Here is a 9,853-nt window from a genome sequence, read left to right on the forward strand (position 1 = left end):
AACGTGTATTGGAGAGGATGTGGAGAAATTGAAAGCCTTATACATTGTTGGTGGGAATGTAAAATGGTGCAGCCACTATGGAAAACAATATGGCGATTCCTCAAAAAATTAAACATAGAATTACCATATGGTCTAGTAATTCTACTTTTGGGTATATATCCAAAAGAATTTATAGCAGGGTCTCCAAGAAGTATTTGTACACCCATGTTCATAGCAGCATTCACAAAAGCCAGAAGGTGGAAACAGGGACTTCCCTGGTGGCACAGTGGTTAAGAATCCATCTGCCAGTGTAGGGCACACGGGTTCGAGCCCTGGTCCAGGAAGATCCCACGTGCTGCAGAGCAGCTAAGCCCGCATGCCACAACTACTGAAGCCTGCGCACCTAGAGCCCGTGTTCCGCAGCAAGAGAAGCCACTGCAATGAGAAGCCCGTGCACCACAATGAAGAGTAGCCCCTGCTTGCCGCAGCTAGAGAAAGCCCGCGCAGCAGCAACGAAGACCCAATGCAGCCAAAAATAAAATAAATAAATTTATTTTTTTTAAATGCAAAGAATAATAATATATTGTCCAGCAGGGTCCAAGCCCGTTTCATATCCAGGTTGCTATGGGAAGGAATAGGTTGATAAGAGCCAGCATGGTTGAGTTTCTCACTTCTGTGCAACCTTTGAGGTAAGGTTTGAAAATGGGTTTTCACACTCTGGTCTCAGCAAACAAGATCATTACTCTGTCTTCTGGGCAGCAGGCAACTATATCCAACATTTTTCCTCCATCCCAGGCTTGAGCTGGATGGTGCAATGGGGAAGAAGTTTCATAATTGACCAGTGGTTTGTGTTCTCGTTAGTGTCCTCACTAAAATCTCAGTGTAGCGCTCAGGGCTGTGAGAAAGGGAATCAGGAGTCCCAGAGAGAGAGGAGGAGGCTGGGGGGTCTCGAGATTTGGGTGTTGTCATACAGAGTCACACTGAGGGGTTTTGAGCGGGAGAATGAAATGATGACATTTGGAAATTAGATCACTGTAGTGTGGAAAATGGATTAAAGAGCCTGTGGGAGTAGGAGGAGGGTGGAGTCAAGCATGGGGTTAAAAAAAACCCCGGATTTCTAGCCTGGGCACGTGGATGGATAGGGGAGCCACCCGTATTGATTTGGAGCCTTTGAGATCAAGGGGAACAAAAAAACTTTTTTGAGCTGTTTGCTAATTTTTTTAAAAATTTAGAAATACTTTACATTTTAGTTTGTCAAAGTTTTATGAAATTGCTTGAAAAATTTTGTGAGAGGCAGCATGTCAGAGGAAAAAGGCCTAGACTTCGAAGGCCCTACCGATGTGGGCAACTCTGCCTTAGTCAAAGAATTACTGAGTGTGAGTGTTAAAGAATAGAAAATACAAATTAAAAAATAATTTTATGTATTTAAAAAGCATTAAGTAATCACTGGGGGAAAAAAAAAATCAAAACTGCCTTGGCTTCCTGACATTCGTTTTGCAGTTTAGATCTCTTATTTTGAATTCTGCATTGAGGTTGGGGGCACCAGACTCTCCAGTTCCTGGGGCTGAAGGTCTTAACCTGAGGACTAATGTGGGTTTTGCCTTTTATTGGCTGCGCCATCCTGGGCAAGTTACCCAACCTTCTGGGTCTCAGTTTTGTCACCTCTCACATGGGGACAACAATGCCTTCTACTAGGGTTGTTAAGATTAAATAGTAGCTCCTATCACAGAATAATAGCTGTTCCTTTAGAAAGATTTTTATGGGGCCAGATTTTACAATTAGGTAATTGTTTTCTCTGCAAGTGGCAATGTTTGCTTGTGAGGTAGTCTAGCTTCTAAAACAGGCTGCCTTTGCTGCCATTCTGTTCACATCCAGGGAGCTGATGGGCCTCAGCTCTCTAGGGGTGTGCAGGCATCAAACAGCTGCAGGAGGCAGGCCTGATGAGGGGCTGGGGTGGGCCCTGCCTTGCCTCCTCCCTTCTCTTGCTGCCCCAGTGGAGAGAGAGTCCCTGAGAAGACTTGCACCTGCTGGGGGCCCAGAGTGGAAACTATTCCCAGCTGGTGCCCCTCCCCAGGCTTGAGGAATGGTGATTGTGTTACAGTTTATAAATCAGGCCTCCCCACTGTCTGAAGGGGAAAGGCCAAAATTCTTTCCCCAACACGTATCCCCACCCCCATGATACAGTCCCTCCTCTGTATTTAGCCCCATCTTGTTCCTAACAGGCTTCTGCAACAGCGAACTGCTTGTACTTTCTGCACTCCGCCCCCCCCCCCCCCCGACCCCCCCCGCGCCCCCCCCCCCCCCAGCCAAAAAAAAAGTAATAACAAAAACACCCAGGCTGGTTTTTTTACTTCCCTGCTTTTTGTTTTGCTGGTTCCTCTGTCTGGAATGCCCTTCTACCTTTTAAGTAGAATGCCTTTCATCTTTTAAGGTTCTGGAAGCATTCCCTTCATCCCCCAGGCCAGGATAGAGGTTTTCTATAGTGCCCCGAGTTGTGTTATTTGTGTATTTATGGTCTCCACGTCCAGCAAGACGTGGAGTTCCTGGAGAACAGGGACTTGAGCCTGGGTACATGCTAGGCCAACAGTTGCTGCTTGCTGAGATGAACAGCACAGAGTGGCATCTTAGCCAACCACCTCAAGATAAATCAGGCTCAGGCTCCTCTCTGCACATCCAAAAACCGGTGTAAGCTGCAGGACTGTACTGGTTTTGAAACTAACTGCTCACCAAGTACAGCTCCTGTCTAAGCCGGAGGTGGCACATGAATGGATTGGTACTCTTTCTTGGATTCTATTCAGGAAGATGTCTTTTAAAAAAAGAATGTTTTTGAAACAATGAAGGAAAAGGACCCAACACAGGGCCACCCTGGCACCCTAAAGTACATGCTCAGTAACTTAATGCCAGCAAACCAATATTAATATCCTCATGGCTGAAGAATCACAAGTCCAAGTATGCCACACTTTCCTCTTGGAATCCTAAGAATATCTTTCTTGAAATTCTAAGAATTAATGGTCTTTGCTCCTCATTATAATTACTTATTTTCCTGTTTGTCTCCCTGGTTAGTCTATGAGGTTCCAAAGATAGGGACCAAGAATTCTGTCCTCTTTGAAATCCTTCAAAGACTTTTTGGCCCTTACAGCAGTGGTGACCCCCTACTCCTCAATCTCTTGGGGCACCTACCTAAAACAGAGATTCTTGGGTCCACTTAGACGTACTAAAAGAAAATCAGGATTCTTTTTTTTGGCTGCACCACGTGGCTTGCGGGATCTTAGTTCCCTGACCAGGGATCAGACCCAGGCCCCCTGCAGTGGAAGTGCAGAGTCTTAACCACTGGACCACCAGGGAATTCCCGAAAATCAGGATTCTAAATAAGCAAATCCCAGGAGATTCTTAGGCACCCAATCAAGTGGTATATAGTCTGAGCTTCTTGGCCTCAGGTCCCCCACGCAGTCTGGACTCCACAGCTTCAGCTCTTTGCACAGTAGTTCCACCAAAACATCCTGCTTTCTTGCCCTATTTGGGACAAGCCTGGCCAACTCCTAATAGCCCTTCAAAACTCAGCCCAGATGTCACATCCTCCAGGAAGCCCTCCTGGACTTCCAACGTCTGTGATGCTCTGACAGTCCTTGTGCTTCTGACTCTAGTTCTTTTCACATGGTTTGGAGTAGGCTGTAAGTGTGTCAAGCACATGGATTATGTCTGACTTATCTTTATTCCCAGGGCCTAGATCAGGACCTCACAGATAAGGTACTAAATAAATCTTTATTGAAGGAAAGGGAAGGGAAGGGACTCTGGGAATCTTATTTTCTAGTGGGTCCATTGAGTATTGAAAAGGTAGTGCTTTGGAGAAGGATCTGGATTTAAATCATTTCTCTGCCACATACAAATGTGTTACGTTACGTCTCTGAGCCTCATTTTTCTCATCTTTGAAGTAGGGATAATATTTACTTTTCAGGGCTAATGAGTGGGTTAAAGGGTTAAATGAGATAAAGTAAGTGAGGTGCTTAGCTCAATGCCTGGAACATTCTAATTGTGTAATAAGTCGCTGAGGGACTCTCTTCTGGAAGTAGAACTAGGCTTACTCCGTACAGCTCCAGAGAGCAAAACTAGACCCAGTGGATGGAGGCTGCAAGGAGACAAACTTCAGTTCATAGAGGTCTGAATAGAAGGAAGAACTTTTTACTTGACAGAATGTAAAGACATGGGAAGAGGTGAACTTCCCATCATAGGAGTGTGCAAGCCGAGGGCAGATGTTCACCTGTCAGGGCTGATGCAGAGGTGACTGATTCTACATGAGGTTTGGGGTGGGGGTGGGTTTGAGTGTGGTGAAAGATGGGATCCCCATGAGGCATTGCCATTCAGTGCCTCTGTAACTCATTATTCATTCAACCAACACTGAGAGTGTCCTCTTGGCTGGGCCCTAGGTTGGGCACTGGAGACATAGCTGAATCTGACAAGTTCCCTATTATTTAGGAGCTCACAGTCTAAATAATGATCATTTACTGAGCATCTACTATGTGCCAGATGCTCTCATCCTCTCAACAACCCTCTAAGGAAGTTTTTATTCTCACCATTTTTCAGACAACTGAAGCCCAGACAGAAAAAGTGGCTTGCAAAGAGACACACAGACCCAGAAAGTAGTGCAGCTGGGGTTAAAATTTAGTCCTGCCTGTCTCCTAATCCCTCTTTCCTCTGTCTAAGCCTGCTTGTCATCCAGATGTTGAAAATTCTTTGCAGTCTCTGGGAGATTCCCCAAACAGCACCCTTCTGGGCACCAAGTAGATGCTAATGAACATAGTTAAAGGCTGAGGTCAGCTTCAGGAGGATGCGGTCTCCCTGCAGCACACTCTGCCCCAGGGTTCTCTCCAGCCTGGGCCATGTGGAGGGCCGGGGAGAACATGCTGAGGTCAGAGCTCACGGCTCACATGACCAGCTGAGCCGCCCGGGTCAGGGCTCCTTGAGGGAACTTGAAACCTGGCTGGGCTCCCTCAACTCCAAGAATAGCAGCTGACCCTACTCTCCCCAAGCCGGTGGCCTCTGATCAGGTTCCAGGAGGCCCCAGCGGACTCTAGCCATCAGTGGCAGCAAGCTTTGACCTTGAAGCTGCTCTGGGGTGGGGTAATAACAGCCACGTTTATTAAGGACCCACTGTGTGCAGGGCACCTCCTGGAGGAGGGGACATCCTTGGAGAAAGGTCTAGGAAGTATGGAACCCATTTTACAGATGAAGATGTTATGGCTCACAAAAGTTGAGAACTTGCCCGAGATCACAGTGAGTATGTAGCAGAGCAGGATTTGAGGCTGGTGTGCCTTTGCCACTGACCCTGCTTCTGTGAGAAGAGAGGAGTACTCTCTAGACGCCTGAAGAGTCCTAGGCAGAAGGGACAAATGACATCAGCTTTCAAAGTGATGTTATTACTGCAAAGTGGGGCTCGTGTGCTTAGAAACACAGGATTTGAGAGGCAGCAGAGATCCCCATTCACTTGAGCCTATTTCGTCATCTATAAAATGAGAATCACACCCACATGTCAGGTGAATAAGCATAAGCCTAGACTTTGGAGCCAGGCAGGATTAGAGTCCTGTCTCTGGCGTTTCCTAATGATAAGACCTTAGACAAATCACATTGCTGCCTCTCTGAGCCTGTTTCCTCATTCATTTGTTCCACAAATAGCTTTTGAGCACCTACTGTGTGCCAGGCATTGTTCTAGTAGCTGGGGATACATCAATGAAAAAAGCAGACAAAAATCACTACCCCTGTCAAGTTTATATTTTAGAGTTCTGGAAAATACCTCCGGATTGTCATGGGGATTAAATGGAGAAATGTACAGTGGTGTCATATGTCTGGTAATGTAATGGTGTCTGGCAAATAATAAGTAGTTAGTTTAATGATATGATTATTATAATGCGAACTTGCCTGGTCAGTGCTCAGTGAAAAAACATTTCATTTGATACTGAATTTAACCATTTAATTTAATAGGTAAAGAAACTGACACCAGAGAGGACATGAAATGCCTCCAGTGGTCTAGCAAGGCAATGGTAAGTTCCCAACTCCTAGTCTGGTGTTTGTACCACCATCCACTAAACCCAGAGGGCTGTCTCTGACAAAGGGAGCCAAGGAGGGAGGGGGGGAGACTGAGTCTTATAGCCAGTAAGGTTCAAGGTAGGCGTTTCACTAACTGATAGACTCCAGAGCCCCCTTAAAGTGGGCTTTAACTTCTCTTGGTGCCAAATTCTTCCTGTGTTTCCCAGGTGTGCCAGGAGCTTCCCAGGCCCTGCCTCCACATGGGCATGTGGTAGGACGGGCTGAGGTTGGGGTGGGGCGATGAAGAGCTGAAGATGCAGGGTGCTTTTCAGGGCCAGCTTCATGGATGTGCCACCCATGCATTTGCACAGGGCCCCGTGCTCAGTTTAATGCTCTGCCATTACCGTCTTGAAATTCTTAATAATTTTTGAACAAGGGACTCTGCATTTTCATTTTTATTCCACTGGACCCCACACATTTTGTAGTTTATTTGTGTAGGTGCTGTGCTCTGGGGTGGGAGGCAACTGCCCCCAACCTGCTGTGGTCCTGGGACTTGTCAGAGAGGCTCATCAAATCCTATGGGCCAATGGCTGAGTCACCAACAGACAGGAAAGAAGCCAGACCAAGTCCCACCGTAACGGGTCTGACCTGTGACCGCAATCTCTAAGAGGCTATAACCAGGCAAGGGAAAGACAGGCTCTAAGGAGGTTCTGGGGATACAACAGGAACCCACAGAGAAGAGGCATGATCTGAGGGGGGTTTCTGCTCAGTGTGAGAAGGGCTTTTCTAATAGTCAAAATATAACCCCAATATATAAAGCATACCTCAATAAAACTGTTAAAAATATAATCATAATACTGGCAGCTAACATTGACTGGGTGCTTACAGCGTGCAAGGAGTTGTGCTAAGCACTCCACTGAAAACATAGAGGACAGCAGAGTGGTCGTGAACGCAGGCTCTGGAGCCATACTGCATTCTTTCAGTCCTGGCTCCACCACTTATTAGCTGTGTGACTTGGAGTAACTTAATTGACCTCTCTGTGCCTCCGTTTCATCATCTGGAAAATGGTGATAAGAATGGTACCAACGTCCTGGCATTATTGTTATTAAATGAGTTTACAGTTTGAATAAAAAAAAATCCCTCCAAAAAACAAAAACAAAAAAAAAAGAATCTGAAAAAAATAAATTTATATATATATACACACACACACATACATATATATGTAATATATGTATATATATGTATGTATAACTGAATCACTTTGCTGTACACCTGAAACTAACACAACATTGTAAATCAACTACACTTCAATTAACAATAAAGGGAAAAAAGATTCATTTTTCTAAAAAAAAAAGTTTACATATGGAAAACACTTAGAACAGTGTTTGACATATACTTGTATCTAAGTGTTTGTTAGTTATTGTTTTATTTAATCTTCAAGACAATCCTGTGGTGTAGCTATTATTTAGCATTATTCCCATTTAATAGATACATAAACTGAGCCTTAGAAAAGGTCAGTATTTGCTAATCACAGAGTTGGTAAGTGGTGGAGCTGGGATTTGGCCAGCAGTCAAGGAAGTGTCACCTTCCACCTTAGGACTTAGGTCAGACTTCATAACAATTAGTCCATTGTTTAGACCAGAGTAAGCATCTACCCTTTGTTAAATTAATCAGTTAGTCATTATTTCTTTCATCTCTGAGATGCTAAGCCTCTGGGAAATGTGTGCTCTGCTGGAGGAGGATTCAGGAACCCAGCTGTCTTGGGATTTCTTACCAATCGTTGACCTCCACATAATTAAATATCAAGTATGACCCACGCTACGCCTTCTGAATTAATTGCCTTGGTGTTCCGTCCTTTCCTCCCTATGGGCATTGCCCAAGCTCCAGTCTCATTATGCGTCTGGACTCTGAACTTAGCACCACTGTATACTAACCCTGGTCTCTCATATCTGCATAGCATTTCGCATTGTTCAGGCCTCTGAACAGATCTCAGACAGCCAGGGCTACCTGCCCTAGGACCAGAGCAGACTGCATGAGAGCAGTGTGCAGTCTGGACCATGGCGGGAGCTTGGTGAGTTGCTGCTCTCTGGGTGGTTATTTGGGGATCTTCTAAGGCAAGGAGTGGACTGAAAGGGGCAAGGCCCTCACCAGTGTTCACCGTCACTCACGCTTAAGATCTTGGATTCAGAACCAGTGCTCAGGGCAGATTGTCTGAAGGCAGGCAGTCCTCAGCTCCTCTAGAAGTTTAGAAATTATCCCTTCATGAAGTTCCAACTACAGAGGGCTGGGGCCCTAAAACTGGTCCCTGCCACAGAATATCTTTTTCCCAAATTGCTATCACCTTCTATCCAGGATTGCTGTAGGACATACAGTGAAGTGCCACCATGTCTACATTAATAATAAGAGCAAACACTCACTCTGTGTCAGGTACTGTTCTAAGTGCTTTGTAAATATTAACTCCTTTAATTCTCACACAAACCCCATGGGGTGGGTACTGTTTTTATTTAACTTACAGAAATTCAACTTTACTTGCTGTTAATAAAAAGAGAGATGGAAAGAGAAAGCCCAATAATAAATTAAATATTTCACCCACTCAGCATATGCCGCAGGATGAGTGTGTCACGGGAGAGGTAAACCTGCTGTTCCCCCTGTTGGTATCAGTTCCTACATGCCTCGTACAATCCACCACACTGAGTGCGATTCTCGTATTTCTTGCCCCCAAGCAAGCCAATCTCTTCATCAGAAACCTCCCCAAAGAAACAGCAACCTGTTCCATTGCTAGAGGACGAATTGGCTGTGCTGTTGAGAGGTGGTTCTATTCTCCTACCTGATGGGTGATTGAAAGGCCTTCCAAGGATAATCTTGACTACACACAATTCTGTAGAACCTTAGCCCAGGTAAGCTTTGACTGACCTTTAACTCACAAATAAGGTGACCAACCAATCTCAGTTTGCCTGGGACTAAAGGGTTCCTGGGACGCGAGACTTTCAGTGCTAAAACTGAGCAAGTCCCAGGCAAACCGGAATGAGCTGGTCTCTCTATTGCGTAACACATCTCTGGGGCTGCGTGAGAGCCCTATCGAGGTCATGGTCCATTCTGTCCTTCTTTGTGAGACTCTCAGGAGAAATTCTTGTCTGATCTTCATACCAAGAATAGTTGTGTGTCTCCTGAGGAGTAAGTGCTTTGTTTTTATCTCATGTACACAGTGAACTGTGTAAGTAAACAGCTTTCCCTTTTTGCCTTGGCTGCTGGAAGTCTTAGAGCTAAAAATGTGGGACGCAAATTTAGCTGTGCCCGTCACTATGTTCTGCACTTTTTGCATCATTCCAGGCTCCACTTTGTCCCTATTTTGTTTTTCTCAAACTTATCTTGTCCTGTCTTAAACTTAATGATCTTGTTTTACTTAAATGCCTTTCTGGATTAAGATAGGGTAAAAGTAAACAGTTCTTAATTTAGAGTCTAGACTATCTTGCCCATAGTCATTGAAAATCTGCAATAATCTGCAAAATTTATGTGCACATACTTTGTTTTTCTGGGGAGAAGGGGCCATGGATTTTAATTTTTCAAAGGAGTCTGTATTCCCCCAAATATTAAGAGCCATTGGTATAAGTGAACCAAAAAACAAATAAATGCTTTTAGTCGAAGGAAGTTGGAAGGTTGAAAGTTTCAGTTGTAGTACATAATGGTCTTTTAAAATGTTGGAGTGATGGTATGGAGGAATGTTAGTAGGGCAGAACATGGGAATGGCAGAGAGAGGAAGGCTGGTGGGGTGGAGTGGCCCCCCATAATGGAATGGCAAGGTGAAAGAATGTGGTGTGCTGGGATATTATTGTGTTAGAATATTAGTATTTCT

This window comes from Aethalodelphis obliquidens, unplaced genomic scaffold, assembly GCF_003676395.1.
Source record: "Aethalodelphis obliquidens isolate GAN/ISIS:26980383/991018 unplaced genomic scaffold, ASM367639v1 scaffold9, whole genome shotgun sequence".
Taxonomy (NCBI): Eukaryota; Metazoa; Chordata; class Mammalia; order Artiodactyla; family Delphinidae; genus Aethalodelphis; species Aethalodelphis obliquidens.